At 36.6% G+C, this 23,333-nt stretch overlaps 1 protein-coding gene and 1 long non-coding RNA gene across 4 annotated transcripts in view; both read left to right on the top strand.

The window, feature by feature from the left end:
* LOC141451251 (uncharacterized) overlaps positions 1-16,682 on the top strand; it is a 42,928-nt gene extending 26,246 nt beyond the window's left edge. The window contains exon 2 of the long non-coding RNA XR_012456652.1: positions 595-16,682. This is a non-coding gene — a long non-coding RNA (uncharacterized lncRNA). The remainder of the gene's footprint in view (positions 1-594) is intronic.
* Positions 1-23,333, top strand: part of LOC141450536 (microtubule-associated protein Jupiter-like) — a 180,146-nt gene that overhangs the window by 87,499 nt on the left and 69,314 nt on the right. The gene's annotated exons all lie outside the window — the stretch shown is intronic.

Below are 23,333 nucleotides of genomic sequence, written 5' to 3'. Positions count from 1 at the left end.
ACATATTATTATTATTGCTAAAGTAAAATAAAGTAATTGCCTATTTTTTCAGGCAGACTTTACATCCAACTACCAAATTAGGTGTCGTGGACGGAGGCGACTAGCAAACATACTTTACTATAAATTTCTCATATTAACCATTAAAGGTAATAGACTGGGAATATAGCCTAGTACCGCAATACATCTTCGCTTTGCGGGTCTAGCCTTTAACCGCTCGGCTATCGTGGCGCCTTTGTTATTATTTCTATTATTATTATTTGTTATGATTTATTTTTACTTCAACACTATATAAAAGGAAACAGTACAAATCGTAAATTTCTACAAAACGTGAATTTCCGGTGATTTCGAAAAATGAGGCCCGATCGTAAGAATTCCACTTAATCGTTGTGAGACACTTTTACAGATTGGATGTGATTAACTTTGTGTGTGTGTTTAGAGAGAGAGAGAGAGAGAGAGAGAGAGAGAGTGATATATATATATAGAGAGAGAGAAAGCAAAAAATGAAAAGTTCATTGCTAATTAAAAAATCTTGTTTCCTTTAAAATGACTAAAAGGTCACTGTGAAGGTGTTCTAAAAATACATTTTTTTTTTAGTGAACTCTGCTGCGGACTATAGTTACGTACACTATAGTCTGGTTGTAGTATGTTTATTACTATGTAGTAATGGCAACACTATAGTGTACATCATTAGTGAACAAGCTGGGTGTCGTCTATCAGTTCGTCTTACAAATACCACGTCATGGTTCTATCGTTAGCCACTTGTTGCTGTTTGGCCTTTCGATTTCAAGGTAAAATAAAAAGTTCAATTCCAATTTGATTGGTCCCACCCCCGCTCATTATTTTGATTTTCTCTTTTATTCATCTGTTTATTTATTTTCTCTGTGGCAGAGGACAGGTGGGGCGATGTTTTTAATGCTGTTGATTACTCTGCAACGTCAGCGTATATCTTAGGTTGTTTTTACTGTATCTGCAATTGTCGTTAATCGTTTTGTCTTTTAAGGAATTCTCTCTTACGTGTTGTTGTAAGTTGCACAGTTACTAAGCAACCAAACTATACCGTTATAATGTTCCTTTCTTATTGTTGTTAATGTTGCGAAATTTAAGCAATTTACCTCTTCTCTGCTGCGTGTTCAACAAAAAGAAAAAGAAATGCGACATCCTATTACCCAGAATACCAAGTGGATGCAAAATAAGAATACTTTAAACTTTCAGCACTTCCTGTTTTGTGAAAATAATTTTACCGGATGTGTGAATCTCTGGAATAATTTTTTGTTTGTTTGCAATCTCTTTTCTCTTTTTTTGGCATTTTCACCGTTTTGTGGCGATTTTTTTTTTTTAAATTTCTTAAGTCGGTGAACGATCTGTTGTAAACACTCATTGATACTACTGTTCTCAAGTTTCGAGCTCAACATCTGAGGTCATTGATGCCCAGAGCTTTTTTCAGTGCACTGCCGGACAGATAACTGACAATCACCGGGACAGTAAGCTGTAAGAAACTCCTAGGAAGAGAAAACCTGAGAACCAGCATCCGGATTCGAACCCGGGTTCTCCGCGTGGAAGTACCTTCAATAAAAAAAAGTGGTATCCAGTAAAATTATAGATTTATATCTTTGTATTCTCTGTACTAAGTATACAAGGCGCCACGATAGCCGAGCGGTTATAAGCTAGACCCGCAAAGCTAAGATGTATTGCGGTACTAGGCTATATTCCCAATCTATACCTTTAATGGTTAATATGAAAAATTTACAGTAAAGTGTGTTTGCTAGTCGCCACGATAGCCGAGCGGTTATAAGCTAGACCCGCAAAGCTAAGATGTATTGCGGTACTAGGCTATATTCCCAGTCTATACCTTTAATGGTTAATATGAGAAATTTACAGTAAAGTGTGTTTGCTAGTCGCCACGATAGCCGAGCGGTTATAGGCTAGACCCGCAAAGCTAAGATGTATTGCAGTACTAGGCTACATTCCCAGTCTATACCTTTAATGGTTAATATGAGAAATTTATAGTAAAGTATGTTGGCTAGTCGCCTCCGTCCACGACACCTAATTTGGTAGTTGGACGTAAAGCCCCCCTGAAGAAGTAGGCTTTACTTTACTAAGTATACAAAAAAAAGTCTTTAGGGCTTTTTTCCTCTCTCTCTCTCTCACTCTAGAAAACCTTAAATTAACCTTCTACAGTAAGATGGCACTTGCGGTCAGCAATTTTTTTTTTTTCTTAATTTTAATATTTACTCACATTTGGTGCTGATAAAGATTGTACAGGTATCAAAATAGTACCTTAAACATTAGTGGCGCTCTAAAGATAAGCCTAACCTAAAGTCCTAAACCTAAGTCCTCTCTCAGAAGTGCCCTTTATCGAAGTTTTCTTGAATATTTTTTCCAAATTAAAGATACACATCTGTAAAAAGTAAAGAAAGTGAAGTTAAGTAGTGCCTATTTTTTCTAGTAAGACTTTACCTCCAACTGCGATCAGTGAAGTGTCATGAACTCGCTCGCTAGTGGGTTTAAGATAATAATAATAGTGCTGTTTGGGAACGGACCTGTTAGTTATAAATTTTAATGGCAGTATTTGAAGCTGTACCGGACGGAAGTGCTCGTAAACAGAGTGCACGCTCAGACAGTTTGTGCTGTTCTAAGTTTTCCCGCAGGATGACATTTATAATTGGAGACAATTAATTTTTTTGCAAACTTTTTATTTGTATTTTATTTTTAAAAATAAATAATTCCTTATTTTGGGAATAACAATTTTTGCTCATTGACATTTAATAACTTAAAACGAGTGAAAGCGACTGCATGAAAGTTGAACATAAAAATTTTGGTTTATATTTTTATTCAAGATAATTTCTAAAAACCAAATTAACTAAATAAATATGGCCATAAAACTTGGCCCCAACTTGTGGTGGGGCATACTCATTCCACTTTCATTATTGGCAATTTGTGGTTACATTTTCTTCAAAACTTGCGAGTTTATCCTAAAAGGTTCATGGACTTCAATATCATACAGATAATCGAACTAAAATGATATTGTTAAACTTTTAATTAGGACCACAGTGCTGGATTATATCCTTGTTCCATCATCAGAGGTAAATTAAAGTATCAACAAGTGTAGAGGAATGTTTACAGGAAATCATACCAGCCATTTTTACAAAGAAAGATAAAAATAAATAATTCATCCCATGGAAAAGTGGTACTTCCGTTTATATACTCGAACTCGGAATTTAACTCATTTAACCCTTCTTCGTAATGTAGTAGTACCTTAAAGGCAAGCCTACCCATTCTCTCTAGTAGTACGTTAAAGGTAAGCCTACCCATTCTCTGTAGTAGTAGCTTAAAGGCAAGCCTATCCATTCTCTGTGGTAGTACCTAAAGGCAAGCCTACCCATACTCTGTAGTACCTTAAAGGCGAGCCTATCCATTCTCTGTAGTACCTTAAAGGCAAGCCTACCCATTCCTGCAGTAGTACCTTAAAGGCGAGCCTACCCATTCTCTGTAGTAGTACGTTAAAGGCAAGTCTATCCATTCTCTGTAGTAGTTGCTTAAAGGCAAGCCTACCCATTCTCGGCAGTAGTACCTTAATGGTAAGCCTACCCATACTCTGTAGTACCTTAAAGGCAAGCCTACCCATTCCTGCAGTAGTACCTTAAAGGCGAGCCTACCCATTCTCTGTAGTAGTACGTTAAAGGCAAGTCTATCCATTCTCTGTAGTAGTAGCTTAAAGGCAAGCCTATCCATTCTCTGTGGTAGTACCTTAAAGGTAAGCCTACCCATACTCTGTAGTACCTTAAAGGCGAGCCTATCCATTCTCTGTAGTACCTTAAAGGCAAGCCTACCCATTCCTGCAGTAGTACCTTAAAGGCGAGCCTACCCATTCTCTGTAGTAGTACGTTAAAGGCAAGTCTATCCATTCTCTGTAGTAGTAGCTTAAAGGCAAGCCTACCAATTCTCTGCAGTAGTACCTTAAAGGCAAGCCTACCCATTCTCTGTAGTAGTACGTTAAAGGCAAGTCTATCCATTCTCTGTAGTAGTACGTTAAAGGCAAGCCTACCCATTCCCTGTGGTAGTACCTTAAAGGCGAGCCTACCCATTCTCGGCAGTAGTACCTTAAATGCAAGCCTACCCATTCTCTGCAGTAGTACCTTAAAGGCAAGCCTATCCATTCTCTGTAGTAGTTGCTTAAAGGCAAGCCTACCCATTCCTTGTGGTAGTACCTTAAGGGCAAGCCTACCCATTCTCTGTGGTAGCACCTTAAAGGCAAGCCTACCCATTCTCTGCAGTAGTACGAGGTCTGTAAATTAAGTAATGAGACTGATTTTTAAACATTTTTTATTCAAAAAGAATTACAATTCTATATTGTCACCTTCAAAATAACTTCCTTCTGAAGCCACACAGCGCTGGAGACGTTTCCTCCACACCTCATAGCAGTGCTCGAACTCCGATACTGGAAGAGCCTTCAGCTGGTCGGTTAAAGCCGTTTGAATGTTTTCAACTGTCCAAAAATGAGTTCCCTTGAGGTGATTTTTCAACTTCTGGAAAAGAAAAAAGTCCCAAAGACTCAATTCAGGCGAATAAGGAGGCTGAGGAGCCACAGGAATGTTTTTACTGGCCAAAAACTCGTTTATTGAAATTGCTGTGTGACAAGGAGCATTATCGAAATCGTAGATCAAATGCTTGCTTATTTGTTTTTTCGATATCCACGGAATCGTCTACAAAGAGTTTCTACCTCAAGTTCAAACGGTCAATCAACACTTTTACCGAGAGGTTCTTGAAAAACTTCGAAACCTACCCATTCTCTGTGGTAGTACCTTAAAGGCAAGCCTACCCATTCTCTTCTCCAAGAATCACTCTCAATCGCATTTTCCAGGACCTATTTTGGAGAAAATCGGAAAAAAAGAAGAGAATTGGAAACTGACATTTGCGGTGGAATCTCGGTAGCGTAAATTTGACAAGATCTCGAGAGTTTCCTTTTCCTGTTGTGGGAGACGGTAAACAAACAAACAAACAAAATGGAAACGTCAACAAATTAATATTCATGATCTGCAACAGAACTCAGAAATGAATATAATTGGCCGTGGAGTTAAGAAGGGTAATGAATTAGGTTGGCCTGCAGCTCGAGCTGTGCACCGTGCAGAACAACTGCAGATTTATTAATAGAATTAGGTTATACTTAGGGCACGTCGCTCACGCATGTTTTACTGGAGGGCATAACCCTGGCTTCTCCGCTGCTCAGAGTTTAGTTTTGTCATTTCAATTCTTCTGCCATCTTTTCTTGCAAGTGTTTACGCACGTCTGTATGTACATCGTTCTTCACTCTGTCTATCCAAGTCTGCTCGTTGCCGAGATGTATTTCTCTTCCTTTCACCTAATTAGTTCGATTCCCTCTCTCCAGCCACTGTATCCTCCACATTCTCTTCTGGACCACTTTCTTCTAAATAATAACTACAAAACAAAAGTGGTGTGTTCTATCTAAGTTTCAAGGCTATGAAATTGTTCAAGAAATATCTTGAATGATGATTCAAATGTAGGCCGTTATTTTGAATCTTCTTAACTTCTTATTTTTAATTATGGAAGATCTGCAGTCGTACAAAAGTCGAGCAGATTTACAAAATAGATAGACTAGAGTAAGTGCACAGACAATAGATAGACTAGAGTAAGTGCACAGACATAAGAAGGTGCACTTCCTGTAGGAGCGAGATTGACCAGAATTAGTGCACTTCCGTAGGAGCGAGATTGACTAGAAGAAGGGCACTTCCTGTAGGAGCGAGATTTACCAGAATTAGTGCACTTCTATAGGAGCGAGATTGACTAGAAGAAGGGCACTTCCTGTAGGAGCGAGATTGACTAGAAGAAGGCCACTTCCTGTAGGACGAGATCGACCGGAATTAGTGCACTTTCGTAGGAGCGAGATTGACCAGAAGAAGTGCACTTCCTGTAGGAGCGAGATTGACTTAGGACTTCTCTTCGAAGTGTCATTTTAAGTAGAATGTACGGTTGTATTTCTTATTTAATATTAATGTAGACCAACTGAGTGGTTACAATTTCGTGTTTGAAAATCCGGAAGCAAACGTTCTTCTTATGTAAGGACTCATCTAATGCTTTTCCTGAAAATGGTTTTAAGGCGAGTTTTCCCTGGAGAGCGGGAAGGATATTTGGGCTTTTCTTTTATCAAGTGTTATTTCTTAATAAAAAACCATTACGTTTTTACCACCCACATGTTGATACTATGTAATTATGTTCTTCAGCTAAATAAATCTTTATCCAACCAGAGTGTTCGTAGAGAAGTCAATGGCCAGCTCGAGGAGCTGTGGTTGCCATGACTACACACTGTCGTGTCTTCAGTCTCTCTGTACGATTATAATTACAGTAATCCAACTACTGACAAACATACTTCCGGACTTCTTCTCTTCGTCTCTTCACTCTTTCTTCTTGTAAATTCTATAAAAAATAAAACAATTATCACGTAAAATGGAGAAAATTATTATTTTTTTTTTTGTTTTCATGAAAGAAAGGATGTGGTGGTGGTACATTTCCCCCACTTCTTGGTGTTCGTGAAACTGGCAGATGTTCACAAGAAGACGTGCTTTTTAGTGGGTCCGTTTCCTTTATCTCCCGACGTACTTTCTTCAGCAGTCTGCTGGAAAACATTTAGGTTAAATTCATTAAAAACAAAAAAATAAATAAATGATACTTAGCTATGTGATTTTGCTATTTTTTTTGCATAATTCTAGAAAAGAAATCATTATCAGTTGATAAAATTAGGTAAATTGCATAGCGCATGATCGTAGCAAACATCATGCATGCCCACGTATTGAAGAAGTGCACTTGCAATAATTCTGCTTTCTCCAAACTGAGTTTTTTTTTTTTTTTTCTTATTAGTTCACATCACAATTTACATCCGGTTAAAAGAGAATCATTTCACCAGAGATTAGTTATTATCTCTTTCTTTGCCTCCAGGGTCCATTGTTCCTTTCAAATGCAAGCTCCTCCTTGGTATCAAAAGTTGAACTTTCATCTTTCCAAGACATTAAACTGGTACTTTGTTTTGTTCCGGTCCAATGGCAACGTCAACAATTCATTTGGTCGACAGAATTTTGAATTTGAAATATTTAATTAGACGCCACGATAGTCGAGCGGTTAGAGGCTAGACCCGCAAAGCTAAGATGTATTGCGGTACTAGACTATATTCCCAATCTATACCTTTTATGGTTAATATGAGAAATTTATAGTAAAGTATGTTTGCTAGTCGCCTCCGTTCACGTCACCTAATCTGGTAGTTGGAGGTAAAGCCTGCCTGAAAAAATAGACAATAAATTTCAAGCAAAAAAACAGCCTACCGGAAGTGCCTCTTTATTATATTTGTCGGTTTGTTAATTCTAATTTATAAATGATACACGTTGAAACTGCAAACTCTGCCTGAGAGTCTTGAGTTACCGGAAATACATTAAATTACGTGTACAAAAAAGAAAAGTGCATGGCTTGCAAAATAAGGACATTAACCCCCCCCCCAACCCAATGGTGGTGTATCGTACAATTAGCCATCAACTAGATAGATAGAGATTCACAATTGTGAGGGATACCTCGTGGTAATCATGTCGCTCGGAAGGTAATTACTTCCAGGTCTTTTAAATTGATTGTTACTCAATTGATTGTCCTTTTTTTTTTTTGTAATCAGGAAACTGTACCTAATTATTGCTTGCTGGCTTTTTATATAATCATCGATTACTTGGTCGATTAGTGAATATTTAATTTAAAAGTACCTCCTAGCTTGATTTTCGTGGTTGAAACTTTCTAGGTTTTGTGTTTTCAATTGTGTTTAAGCTTCTGACCTGGAAGTATTTTTAGCACAGTGAATCTCTCAGTCTGTGCGTTTGGAGCTTATTGGATCGCTTGAATAGTAATTTTTATCCGAAATCGTTTGGTTTTACTGTAAAGTAAAGTAATTGCATATTTTTTCAGGTCTAACTACCAAATTAGGTGTCGTGGACGAAGGCGACTAGCAAACATACTTTACTATAAAATTCCCTATATTAACCATTAAAGGTATAGACTGGGAATATAGCCTAGTACCGCAATACATCTTAGCTTTGCGAGTCTAGCCTCTAACCGCTCGGCTACCGTGGCGACTAGCAAAAATACTTTATTGCAAAATTTCTCATATTAACCATTAAAGGTATAGACTGGGAATATAGCCTAGTACCGCAATACATCTTAGCATTGCGGGTCTCGCTTCCAACCGCTCGACTATCATGGCGTTTTCAAACTGTACACTGTTCCACGATGACTTCCTGTAGAAATCCCGTTAGTTTAAGAACTAATGAAGTATTTGTGTTGCGATTTGTTTACCAATTTTCCTGTTTTTTTCCCCTCCATTAAGGAGAGTTACTGGTCATGTTTCCGGATTGCATTTGTGTAATTTAACTGTGCATTGGATAGTAAAATGCATTGGTCCGTGTGTATGCAGCTCTTGCCCTCTATTAATAAAACTTGATAACTGTAATAATTGATTTATTAGCCGGGAAATTTATTACTGTCTAGCAAGAAACATATGATTTGTTACTCACACATTTTATATCAGCTGGGTAACGTTGCGAGATATGGTTGGCTGTGGCCACACTACAATGGATCCTCATGTGCCGTTGAAACTCCTGCAATTAGGGCAACAATGATGCGCGCTGATAAGCACATCGTTAATTTGATAAGTTTCTTGAAGCCCGGATGTACCCCCTGTTACTGTGCGGATTTAGTCCTTTAAGTTGGGTTACAACTTGAGGGGAATCCCCCTCTGCCAGTTAGGTGAACTTTTCTTCCTGAGTATTATCCTCCACACCAGTCTGGACGCTAGAGACTGTTCGTTTCTCTACTTAGTCCAGCCCAGACCCATCTTTCATTGTTGAGCAGATTACCGAGCATATCGAGATACTGTGTAATGCCGTAAGACATGCGCACATCTTCTGTCCGTTCGAAGACTAAAAATTGTGAAATAGGAGATTGCAATTTTTTTCCATAAAGTCCTGACTCCATCCGCAACACTGGTATCCCCTAATTCCTTGCCAAGTCTTAAGGAACTGACTTGGCTAAATTAGTTATCCTAAGACTCCCTATGACCTCCAGGTATATCCAAAGTCTCATTATTGCAGACTGTACATTCTGGGACTATCTCCTACAAAACTTAAACTGCACTTAAAGAGAAAATTGCATAAATGCTCTCAATTATAGAACAAAAGATTTTTCCATTACACAATAGTGCACATTTGACTTCCGTTTTTTTTTTGTTTTTTTTTTTAAATTTCATGTTGGGAAACGTGTGCAACATTAGTTTCTCTTTTTTTATAATGAGTATTGTTAGGTTTGTCCCATGGGAATCTATCTGCAGGGCATTAAATACATGTTCCTTATCAAGCAGATTGGTTTTTAAGGGAAAATTACCTAATAATGCCTTGAGTATTAATACTACCATCGTTCTGCAGTTTTTAAAACTCTTCAAATGAGAACTTACTTAAAAGTCTGGAAAATAAGCCATTTTCTTTTCTGTCGGGACATGATTGCCAGATCAATTCACAAGAATCATTCCCATGGATTGTGGTAAGAAAGTCCTTTATAATATACTATACAGAGTAGAGAAAGATCATTCCTGTCCCCACGATTGCCATTGGCATTGTCACGTTTTTTTTTTACTACTACCACACACTCATGTGGTGTCATTGTGACATGTCATTGTCATAATGTGAATCGCTGGAGAAGTTGCGTTAAACTAGAAGCGTTACTCAATACCAACAATGGCTTCAAGCTAGTTCATAGTTTTTAGATCATTTTTTTTTTAAAAAAAAAATGTTGATTCCAATTTACCAGCTGACTAGATCACGTTACCAAATTGGGAAAATTTTTGCAACAAAAACAAAAATCATAACTTCAGAGACTTTAAACCAGTCTTTCCGGTTCGTTAAAGAAAATTTTGACACCAACGTAATAATTCGTATTTGTCTTCCTCTTAAAAAAACTTTTGGGAGAAATTGATACCACTTCCGGTATAATTGATTATGAAAATCAAAAACTAGATTGGAACTCACATATTTTGACCAGTCTTTTAAATTACATACATACATACAAAAGTACATGGCAGAAATATGAGCTCGCACCATCTAAATATAGAGATATACATATCCATATACATGAAGAAGGGTTTATATTTTAAAAAGGGGCAACTATTACTTTATACGAGGAGGTCAACAACCTCTGGCACGACTATTAACGAGTTTTGTGATGTACAAACTTACAGACAGACGATTCAGGCGACGTTCTCAAAGAAGAAAATCCAAACTGCGTACGTAAAAGTCACCCAGCCATAGTCCAGTGCTGTTTCCTGTAGTTTGTCTGTAAATATCTACTAGATTTATTGGATAATAAAGAATTGTTTACGTTGTTTGAGTTGATTTATTGTTGTAAAAAAAAATTAATTTAAATAAAAATTGGCTACAAACACTTACAACGACTTTCTCGTTACGTCATACACGACATTCCCCCCTTACTCCTCCATAACTTGGTATTTCCGGTAAAAAAAAAAAGAAAACTCAAAATAGAAAATCTGCATGATCGCAATACTTCCTGTTGCTGGGGGGGGGGGGCAACTAAAAGGTGGAAAATCAAGTGAAAGTTTTATATTTAATGTACATTTTTATTACGTTAGTATTGATTTTATTACTATTCTTTTATTAGTATAGATTGGAACAAGATTACTATGCTTTCTGGTACAATAATTAATATGCTCTTAAGATTGGAATGAACAAGATGGCGTCATCTATTGAGCGAGCGTTTTTGCAGTGAATACATTCTCTTACACATGGTCTCTAATATTAAAAGGAAGTAGTACGTTCTTGCTAGGGTTCCGACATTCAAAGTAGCCGCAGGACTTTGGAAGAAAACTTTGATGTTGCGAACTTAACACTATCCAGAAAACCAGGCGCCACGATAGCCAAGCGGTTAGAGGCTTGACCCGCAAAGCTAAGATGTATTGCGGTGCTAGGCTATAGTACCAGTCTATACATTCAATGGTTAATATGAGAAATTTATAGTAAAGTATGTTTGCTAGGCGCCACGGTAGCCGAGCGGTTAGAGGCTAGACCCGCAAAGCTAAGATGTATTGCGGTGCTAGGCTATATTCCCAGTCTATACCTTTAATAGTTAATATGAGAAATTTATAGTAAAGTATGTTTGCTAGTCGCCACAATAGCCGAGCTGTTAGAGGCTTGACCCGCACAGCTAAGATGTATTGCGGTACTAGGCTATATTCCCAGCCTGTACCTTTAATGTTTAATATGAGAAATTTATAGTAAAGTATGTTTGCTAGTCGCCACAATAGCCGAGCGGTTAGAGGCTTGACCCGCAAAGCTAAGATGTATTGCGGTACTAGGCTATATTCCCAGTCTATACCTTTAATGGTTAATATGAGAAATTTATAGTAAAGTATGTTTGCTAGGCGCCACGATAGCCGAGCGTTTTTTTTTTTTTTTTGCAACAACCTAGATCAAGTAGATTTCGAGAAAAATTTAACTTAAAACGGCATAAAGTAAAACACTTGTTTTTTTGAGCACGTGTTGCTACAAATCTGAATTTTTAGGGTGAAAATCTTCAACCGGAAGTTGATCTGAATGGGTTTTTCGTCGTCTCATTGGATTATCTCGAGATCGTGTCCCTAAACTTCCTGTGTACATCAACACACACAGACGTGAAGGTCCATAAGTTTTATTTATATAATTTATTTAGAGCGTTTTTGAGACCGATATCATTGCCTCTAAATTGTGCTTTCAGTGTAAACGCCAGTTTTATTCACTAAATAGTATTATTAATAATTAAGTTTGTTCGAATCCAGCGGAAGTCATGTGGGTATTCATGCCACATTTCTTCTTTTTGCTTTCGAACCCTCAGGTAGGTCGCGATAGATTAGCTGCTTGTGAGTCCCTCACTCTGCAAACTTAGTAACGGATATTAAGTGTAAATCAAGCCCTGTTGGTACCAACGGCTGTCCCAGACTGGCCCCTCTTGGAAGAAGTAAAACCGTCGGTATATGATCTTCCCTCACCGATATTGTGTTACCCATTTAAAGCGAGTTTTTCGGAGTAATAAAATAAGGGATGTTGAAACCCTAACTAGGAATTGCTGCGGTCATGCTGCCGGGTAATGTTACACGAACCCGAAGGAGCTTCCTCCCCTCTTTCATCCAATTAGTCCTACCTCGATTACGTAATCCTGTCTGTCCAGTAGAATGTCTGTAGGTTCACATTGTTAGCTATGGATGGAGGCCCTTTTACTTACTTCTCTGCGATCGTTCTCACTAGAGAAAGTGCACTGATAACGAAATGCACATTTAAACGCTGAATTTAATTCATCATTTTTATAAAACCATAATTTTTTGCTAAAGTATGTCGGGTCACTAATAAAACTAAATATTTTAAGAAATTTTATTAGAATGAAAATTATCACTGATATGTAAAGTATAATAATAATAATAATAATAATAAGGGAAGGGATTAGCTATGAGGTTGGCATACTGGACTCCCATGCGGAGGTCCCGGGTTCGAATCCAGCTGCTAGCCCTTAGATTTTCTTTTCCTAGGAGCTACTTACAGCTCACTGTCCGGTGATGGACAGTCTGTAACGAGAGAACACTGTCCGGAGGCCGGCGGTGCACTGAAAAAAGCTCCGGGCGGCAATAACCTTAGATGCTGACAGGTGCGTCAGGCTCACTTGATCTCGTATCCTTCTGTTGTGTCCCACTACGGACCCAGATTTATCCATCAAAACATTTTTTCTATCAACAGTATCAGCAAAATTTCCATCTGGTTTCCCTCCGCTGTCCCAGTTACTGTTATCTACCCAGGGATTCCCCAAGCCTGACAGGGAATTCCTCAGTACGGGGTAAAAAGACTTCTCTTTCCTTGTGTTTATTTAGGGAACTGTATCGCTACTTTAGCCGTAATCATTGCGCTGATAACTCGATTCTCGATGATGCAATTGTTTATAGTGTTAGTGTGAGCGTAAAGTTAATACTAGGGGAGATTAAATTATTGCCGGAGTCATAATTTTTGGTTTTTATTGCCAAGTTTTCGATCTACAGGGACTAGGTCATCTTCCGAAGGTTATACTTATTAACAATTGTAATTTGTTATTGGTAGGGTTTTGTCTGAAATAATGTTGGCGTCCTTCGCCCTGTCTGTGAAGATGCTTAAATATCTTATAATTCCAGGCATCAAAGACAAATCAACCTTTAAGAAAAACTTATACTATCTTTGACAAAGATTGTGACTGGATTGGGTAGTAATTGACAGTAATAATAATAATAATAATAATAATAATAATAGGGAAGGGATTAGCTATGAGGTTAGCATACTGGACTCCCACGCGGAGGTCCCGGGTTCGAATCCAGCAGCTGACCCTTAGATTTTCTCTTCCTAGGAGCTTCTTACAGCTCACTGTCCGGTGATGGACAGTGTTGTCTGTAACGAGAGAACACTGTCCGGAGGCCGGCAGTGCACTGGAAAAAGCTCCGGGCGCTAATGACCTCAGCTGTTGATGCGCAAAAAAAAAAAAAAAAAAAAAAAAAAAAAAAAAAAAAAAAAAAATAATAATAATAATAATAATAATAATAATAATAATAATAGGAAAATTCCCTTAAATTAATGAATCAGTCCCTCCCTCAAAGAAAATGAACCCGAAGAAAATGAACAGTTCTCTATAATATATACAAAGAGTAATAGAAAATGGTTTGTCCAACCAACTATCGTGAAAAATCAGAAAAAAACACATTAAAATGGTTCTTCCGGTGTAAAGTGAATTTCAAAATTGATCTTAAAAGCACCATCTTCCTGTCGTTAAAGAGGATGTAAGTAAAAAAAAAAAAAAAAAACTAGCTAGTAAATAGTTTTATAGAATTCTGGAAGAAGGCGAAATAGTTGGAAACCTATTTCCCTTGCCTGTTTTTATCTATTAAAGGAAGTAAAAGGATATTATTTCCTGTAGCGTCATCACTTACAGGTGATTGGATAGTTTAGTTGTACCGTAATCTCTAGTCGTGTGACGATACAAAGAGAAAAAAAGACACTTGTCATTGTGGCCACATTATTAGAGGAGAATGAAGAGCTGACGCCTATAGCTTGAAGTGGGTGCGGATGATAGCCGCTGGCATCATTGTAAAGGAGATGGAGGGAAGCTTTCTTCCTTGATTGAGCACAATAAGAAGATAAGGAGCTGATGGAGAGTATTCTGGAGAGTCGCTCCCAAACGGCCACCGCAAACATGGTATTGTCATCGTGTTAGCGCTTCTTCTTCTAAGGTGTGAACAGAGTTGGTGCGTGTAATTACTTGCACGACTCTGTCTTTCTACAATTTTCACGGTTTTACTTTTTGTTCATTTTCAAAAATATATTGTAATTCTTACTGATATTGTAAACCTGCGCGATGCACCCTAAGAACTCGCCAGAAGTCTGGTTCTCTTGTTCTTGTAGCATTCCCGGAAAAAGAATGCAATGTAAAGTTTTTGATCTACGTAAAGTAGATTTTCACCAAGTTTATACATTTTTTATACATATAAGTTTAAACAAGTCTGATACAAGTTTATACATGCAGTAAAAAAAAAATTCGTCTAGTAAAGTGGCACTTCCGGTAGACGAATTTTGGCAGCAAATTTAAGGATATAAGTGGTCTACCCATTACTCTGAGATAATGCTCTAGAATTTAGAGAATGTGATAGATTCCAGAAGTTCAAAGAAAATCTTTACTGTTGTTGCGCTGCATGCGAGACGAGAAACATAAATTGAGGTCGAGAATTTTCTACACCAAAAAACTGATTGCTCTACCTCTGACGATGGATGAAGGTCCAAAACCGGTCAGGGACGCTGAAACTCTGTGTGCTACGAGTGATAAAATCGTAAGAAATTTTAAACGTTCAGCTGATATGATTGAAACTAAAGCTAAAGATTGTAGTGATAGGTACTTGGGTTCGATTCCTGATTCCTGACTTGTTAGTTAAGGCTGGACCAACCACTCTTTGATCCACTGCTATTGGAACGTCTTTAAGCGTAAGACAAGATAATGAACATCCTCACTCAACAAAATCGTCTCCATATTTAAATTCCGCTTGAGTACTCTATACAATAAATTCAGCGTTTAAACAGCACGTGTTTTCACATTGTGACACTATTATCCTATTTATTGCGCATGTGCAACTAACCTAAATTAAATAATTGTCTGAATTTACTCTTAGAAAAAGAGATACTAAATTAAATATAGATTAGAGCGACAATTGGAGCAATTTCTTCTTCTTTTTTTTAGCACAGGATATATATCATTTAGTTTTGGGCGGCGGCCCGAGGGGGAGGGGCACCATTCGACTATCGGATATAAATTAAAATAAATTCAATATAAATAATGTTCCGTTTTTGTTTTTCTATTTAAGTAGGCCACATACTTGTTAGTGTTGAACATATTACATTTATGTTAAACTCATTTGTCAAATAAAGTATTATTTTAATAATAATAAAGGCGCCACGATAGCCGAGCGATTAGAGGCTAGACCCGCAAAGCTAAGATGTATTGCGGTACTAGGCTATATTCCCAGTCTATACCTTTAATGGTTAATATGAGAAATTTACTATAAAGTATGTTTGCTAGTCGCCACGATAGCCGAGCGGTTAGAGGCTAGACCCACAAAGCTAAGATGCATTGCGGTACTAGGCTGTATTCCCCGGTCTATACCTTTAATGGTTAATATGAGAAATTTACAGTAAAGTATGTTTGCTAGTCGCCGCCGTCCACAACACCTAATTTGGTAGTTGGAAGTAATTAAAATAATAATATCCTAAATGCACTGGCTAAGATAACAGAGTTAGCTCAGAATCTGAAGAACACTCGCATGACTTTTTCTGACTTCTTTTCTTGATGTTCCAACTCTAACTATGTTAGGGCAGCTAAGCTAAGTACCAAATCGATCTTCCGTTTTTGAGATGAGCTGACTACAGACAAATGGAAACACAATTTATGATATCCTTATTTTATCCATTCTTATGAAATATGAAACCGTGTATTGCTGGTAAAATTCAAAATTGTTAATTCGCCAAATCGCAATGGTTCCTCTTACTGGAATTCCCTGGAGTCCATGAATAGAGGTTATTTGTTATCCTGAGAGCCTGCCTGCAATGATCGTGGCCGTAGAAGGCCTTGAACCCAGTGCATGTCCGTGCACGCACGCACTCCATAGTACCAAGCCCCAAACTATTCGTCACAGCTATTCACCCATCGAAATTAGACTTTCCTTCCTTTTCAGGTTACGTGAAAGGTGACAGAAGAAAAGCCTTGTCAAGTTGGGAATGCGGAAATTATCCAGGCTATCTGCACGGCTTGTTAGCGTCGCTTTTGGAATAGGAGCGTAGTTTTTAGTTCCTTACATTTTAGATTATTTCTCAATCTAATCTAATAAGTATTGTAAACAAGAAAATTTTAAATGTGATTTGATCTTATCACAATTTACGTCAATAAAATTTATTGCAACTTGGAATGCACTCAGCTTCATCTTTCAATAAAATTAGCCCTGTTAAAGGAAGCGTCACGTCACACAGCACTCATCTAGAATCGCAGGATGCTGAAACTTTACATTTCGAATGAGCTTCATCCCACAGTAATCTTGTAATCTAAATCCCATCCAGCCGGAAGTACCATTCTACTGAAAAGTTATTTTCTTATTCTTAGATTTTCTTGGTGATGGGCTCTCCGATTTCCTGTGCATATTATTTAAGTACACATTGTTCCATAACTCTTATTTATACAATTTTCCTTACAAGGGAAGTTCTACTGAATTAATGGAGTTGGTAATCCCTAAAGAATGCATCATTTCCGGGAAATTTATTTGAAGAAAATTTAAAAACATGGGAAGAGACAGTTCTGTGATGTATTCCACGTAAGACTTTTAAGGTCAAAATTCGTGTATTCGACCGATTCAATGGATGCCACCATAGTATACCATAAACAAAAATAGTGTTCAAACACACTTACCATACGTACTTCCTGTAAAAAACGTGCTTTGATCAACAGAAATTTCCTTTCGACACAATAGACTTGTTTTCAATTTAGGTCGATAGACTAGCTTAGTCTACTTGGCAGACCACACCTGTGTGCAGCTAGTAATTATCGTTAACTCGCTAAGACTAATGACTTTTACAAGTAGCTTCTTCCTTTGATTTCTTTAACATTATGCTGCTACACGATTCTTCCATTCCTAGACTGCGCTCTCTCTCGCTCTCTCAAATCTTATTGCAGCTAAATTATTACAGTTCAAACGAATTTTGGCATTATAACTGTAGCTATTCCAACCTGCGACATTGGCCAACTCATTATGCAAGTTAATATTCACCTGAGATAATTTTGTAATTTGCTGTTGGGTAAATGAGGCGTAGAAAATATTTCTGTTGATGTAAAATGATAAACAAGTGCTTGTATGAATGTATTTCCTCTTATCTTCACTACTGATACAATAGATAGTTTAATTTCTTCTGATGATAGTTGAAAATTCGAATTCCGCCAGGGGTACAATGAACATGCATGCTATGAATGATAAAATCAAAGATGTTATCCAGTAAAAAGTAAGTAGTCTATTTTTTCAGGCCGGCTTTACGTCCAACTGCCAAATTAGGTGTTCTGGACGGAGGCGACTAGCAAACATACTTTACTATAAATTTCTCATATTAACCATTAAAGGTATAGACTGGGAATATAGCCTAGTACCGCAATACATCTAGCGTCTAACTGCTCGGCTATCGTGGCGTCTAGCAAACATACTTTACTATAAATTTATTTTATTAACCATTAAAGGTATAGACTGAGAATATAGACTAGTACCGCAATACATCTTAGCATTGCGGGTCTTGCCTATAAGCGCTCGGCTATCGTGGCACCTGTATTATCCAATACTGTGGGCCTAACCAAATTTTCAATTCATCATCTAAGTTCTTGTTGGATTTACATTTTTACGCTTTACGCTTAAAGGAAATGCTGTAACTTAGTGATTGGCCGTTAGTAAAAACAGTGTAAGTATAGCTCTAATGTCTACGTGAACGGACTTTGATAATGACCTTATTACAAGCACACACATGCGGGTGGGGGGGAGTCATGCACGTAGAGAGAACGCTTTGTCTTGTATGGCCAGTTTCATGCTCTAGTTAACATTAATTCATGGTCTTTAACCTTTTCAGGAACATGATCATCGCTTCCAACAAGGCACGCTCCTTTCAGCCAATCTCTTATCACACGCACACGCACTCTCTCTGTTTTGACATTTTCTTCACTTTTCCAATGAATTTTCCAGTTAGTATACTTCTGGGTCACACTGTCAATGTCATTTGAAATCCTTTGCTCTAGATGTTAGTTTTTAGATTCTGTCAAATCTGTTATGGAAAGGAAAAAAAGAAATCTGTCATTTTTGTAGTACATATATATATTTTATTATTATTATCCAGGCCTTAGAACGTGGAGAAATTAGTAGATGGCTGATTAGAGAAGTGAAACCTCAAGTAGGTTATATTACAGGAAGGTTTTTTTTTTTAAAAAAAAGAGAGTAATATTTTCAACTGTGAAGTGATCGTAAAAATTTACCACAATCCACTATTCCATATTTGATCTAGAACAACTTTTTTGTACATATTATATGACCGTTTTGGTTTCATGTGGTAGTTGACAACAGCAAGTGTTTATGTGCTAACTCCTTGCTGTTCCTAAAACTTCCCAAGAGAACCTAGAGGAATTGTTCCATCATTTGGGGCGCTGTAAGATGTGTGGTGGTTCCATTTGGCACAAGTGAAGGCAAGAATAGATTGATTTAGACCATTTGGGAGTTGGATCCACTATTAAATAAAATAAAACAAAGTAATTGACATATTTTTTCTGAAAACTTTAGTCTTAGGTCGCATGGGACCGAAATATAACATTGGACTTTACTACTACCCAGTGCCTTTCAGCGGTTCGAAGCTAGACCCGCAAAGCTAAGAAGTATTGCTGTACTAGGCTATATTCCCAGTCTATACCTTTAATGGTTAATATAAGAAATTTATGGTAAAATATGTTTGCTAGGCGCCACGATAGCTGAGCGGTTATAGGCTAGACCCGCAATGCTAATATGTATTGCGGTACTAGGCTATATTCCCAGTCTATACCTTTAAAGGTTAATATGAGAAATTTACAAGTAAAGTATGTTTGCTAGACGCCACGGTAGCCGAGTGGTTAGAGGCTAGACCCGCAAGGCTAAGATGTAAAGTATGTTTGCTAGTCGCCCCCTTCTTGTAGTAATGTTTGCGGTGGCTGTGAACTCCAAGCTTGCAGTTAGATATACAGCTGTAAGCACCCAAAAAAACGCCTTTTACCCACAGTGCTGCCAACCAAACAGACATTACTGTTCGGCATTATCGTTACGCTTTCTAAATCTCCGCCGTACGTACACACTCCAGAACACTAAACTAATTCACTGTGTTCTGTTTTGTTTTGGTACTGTTGACCTCTATTTCTCCAGCTAAATAATATGGTACAAGTTCGGTTTTTCGTTATTTATATTTTTATTTACTGCTTAATCTCTTTCACAGCTGTTCTACGAGTATTCCGATACTCGCTAGTTATTCATGGTTTATCTTCAAAATTCCAAATATTAGAGAAATGTTATTTAAATTATCTTATTAATTTTATTTTTAAAACTTCAATTGGGGTTTATTGAAGTATTAAGGCGTTTTTTCAAATTTAACGATGATATGATAAACTTTATTGTATTTAAGCATATAGCTTGTTACAAGTGAGTTGATTGCTGACATGAGTACAATACATAATCACACAAAAAATAAAAAATACTTATTGTAAATAATTTTTTTCCATCAAATAAAGAAAATAGTTCATAGAAAGTATAAAGTAATTTTTTTTTCTATTTTAATCGTTTAAAATAGAAGAAGAGCGGACTTTTAGAATGGCAGAGAAGTATTTGTATAAATTAAAAATATTAGCTTTAGAATAATTGTTTTTGAAGTTAACTATAATTTGATGAGGTGAGTCACTACTGTTAATATTTATTACATCTCTCATATTAGTGTACAAAGTGCAATTTAATAGAATGTGTGTAAGATCTTCCTTTTCATTCAGATTACATAACATACATGTTTTTGTAGGGTCTATTTTGTAAATTATATTATTAATATTAAATTTCATAAAATAATTATTACATAGCCTAAATTCTGCAAAAAATTTAATAAATTTCAGAGGTACATTTAGTTCGAGATATGTTTGACACGTAAGAAAATCTTTAAGAGTATGGATTGAGTATAACTGCTGGGAAAAGCTTGATTTGTACAAACGGTTCAGATCAGCTGTTACTAAGGAAAATTTAATTAAATTTAAAATATTTTTAAAGTTGTCACTAGTACGTAGAAGATCCGCCAGATTGCCTAAATGATCGATACATGTTTTTGAAATAATACTTTTAATTTGAGAAAACCAATTGTATTTCAAACAGTTTTTCTTATTGTTACTGTTTTGGTCATAGTTAATTAACTGATTGAAACAGACTTTTGGCAACCTATGTTCCTCCATAGTTTCTATTTTTGAGATCCAATTAAAAGCTTGTTTTAAAACAGAAAAACTCACATGCAATTCTCCAGTTTCAAGCCTAAGCAAGTGATTAGCGGTATTTCTTGGAAGACATAATAGTCTCTTAAAAAACCGTAATTGAACCGCGTCAGTTTCATTTAAATACTTCAATGCCCAGACTGGAGACGCATACAAAAGGCTGTTACCAATTATTGACTTAAACAGGTATATTCTCGAACTCCAAGACTTAGATTTTCCTTTGCTAAGAATATCAAAGACACTACCGGTAGCCATGTTGGCTTTGCTGATGGCTGACACAAGGTTTTCTCTAAACATGCATGAAGATGAAAAAGTTACACCTAAATAAACATAATTGTTGACTACCTCGATTGGCTCACCTTTATAAATAAAAGTTCTTTTTAACACAGAATGTCTGCCATTCAATTTAAATTTCATAATTTTTGTTTTTTTGACGTTTACTTTTAAAAAATTTTGATCACAATATTTATCTAAAATTTGCAATTTATGGTTTAAGTCCGTATAACTATCAGCAAATATCGTCAAATCATCCGCATATGCCAACATTAAAATATCATTTTCTTTATTAATTCTAATAGTATTCGCACCATGACTAACAAAAAATTTTTCTATATCACTAATATAGTGGTTAAACGCCCATGGGCTTAAAATTTCGCCCTGTATTATGCCTTGAGTTAAATTAAATTCTGACGTAACATTGTAACCACATTTAATTTTAATGTTAGCGGATTCATACAATTTCTTAATAAATCTAAACACTTTTCCATAAACACCCAGGTTTGCCAGCTTATACCACAGGTAATCGTGATTCACCGAGTCAAAAGCTCGCTCAAAATCTACGAATAGGGCATATAAAGGTTTCTTTTTAATACCAACTTGCATTTGAATCACAGAGTTACATGTAAAAACATTATCTATACAGCCTCTATTTTTGCGAAACCCAGATTGACTTTCAGGTATGACATTTTGCTCTTCAGACCATTTCTCCAGTCTCGATAAAATTATTTAACGATTAACCGGAAATCCTTTTTTCTTACGTGCTGAAAGTTTATGTTTACCAAGTAGCGCTTAAAGTCCTTCTTTGGACTTAGTTTCCGCTCGCTTATTAATACCCCACATTAAGCTTAGATTGTTATGGTAAGTTGAACATTTATTTTAGTTCGTTTAAGTGAATTCTACAAAAAAAAAAAAAAACGCCTGATTAGGACATATAGAATCGAAGACTGGGGCTCTCGACCAAAGCCTACCAATTCCAGAAGAAACCAGTCTCTAACTGGCCAAAATCCTGTGTTAACTCGTGGCTAGTTCCTTACACGTACACACACAAACAAATATGGTTGGTTCAAAACTGGAGAAAAACCGTTGCAGTTTTTCCAGCGTTATTTTTCATCTACATCCTTTTCTTTTATTAAGTTCTCTCAGTTTAATGATTCTTTTTTTTGGGCCAATAGATGTCATCTTTCACTATTAGACTTAATGATACTTCTAATGACAGTTATTGGCCAGTCCTTACTCCAGTCCATACTTCTCTAGGTATTCTCTTTAGGGTCATTTTTCAAGGACAAATCAAGGACATAAATGTTTGTGTTTTTTTTAAAAACAAATTTTAAAGTCATTGATTTTTATTGAAATCTTAGTTAATTGTCTCACTCTGAAATTGTTAGCAGTTGACAGTTTAATTAACTTCAAAACTGTTTGAATTGCTTTTTAATCGCTTTTATTCTAAATCTAGATAAAGATAAAAGAAATGAGTCATTTAATAAACTGGAAAAACAGATTAAAAAATAATTTTTGTTGGTAATAATAATTATTTAAGACAAATTAATTACGTAAGTGGTCAGATCTCGATGAAGCGATGGTAATGGATGTGTAGATTAAACTGTAATTATTACATAACTTTAACCTCTAAATTACAAAGCTCTCACCTGGGCTGTTTAAAGTATTGAAAGATACCTGAGATGAATATCACAGCTGACGTCATCAATCAGCGTCATTTTCTGTGGCAAAAAAAAAAAAACAAGTATTATAAAGATTAATGGTGCACAAACTGCCAATGTTTCCGCTTTACTGTTAATTACATTTTACGAGCCTTAAGTATTAATAAAGTACAACGCAAATTTTGAAAGGTTGTGGTATTACTAAAATACTGGAGATTTATCTCAGTCATACAAAATTGAATATCTCCATGTATAAGAGGCTACTTCCTGTTATCTGACTAAAATACAAATTGATACGATACAGACTGCTTCTTTTCATATCTTTTTTTTTTTTAAGTTAGATTTTCAACATTAATGTAAACTAAAGTAATTACCTAGTTTTTCAGGCGGGCTTGACATCCAACTACCAAATTATGTGTCGTGCACGGAGGCGACTAGCAAACACACTATAAATTTCTTATATTAACCATTAAAGGTATAGACTGGGAATATAGCCTAGTACCGCAATACATCTTAGCATTGCGGGTCTAGCCTCTAACCGCTCGGCTATCATGGCGCCTGGCCAACATACTTTACTACAAATTTCACGTATTAACCATTAAAGGCATAGCCTGGGAATATAGCCTAGCACCGCAATACATTTTAGCATTGCGGGTCTAGCCTCTAACCGCTCGGCTATCATGGCGCCTGGCCAACATACTTTACTACAAATTTCACGTATTAACCATTAAAGGTATAGCCTAGGAATATAGCCTA

The sequence above is a fragment of the Rhodnius prolixus genome, unplaced genomic scaffold, assembly GCF_049639745.1.
Source record: "Rhodnius prolixus isolate KJV_2025 unplaced genomic scaffold, Rpr scaffold_1, whole genome shotgun sequence".
Taxonomy (NCBI): domain Eukaryota; kingdom Metazoa; phylum Arthropoda; class Insecta; order Hemiptera; family Reduviidae; genus Rhodnius; species Rhodnius prolixus.
This window is presented reverse-complemented; position numbering and strand designations above follow the sequence as displayed.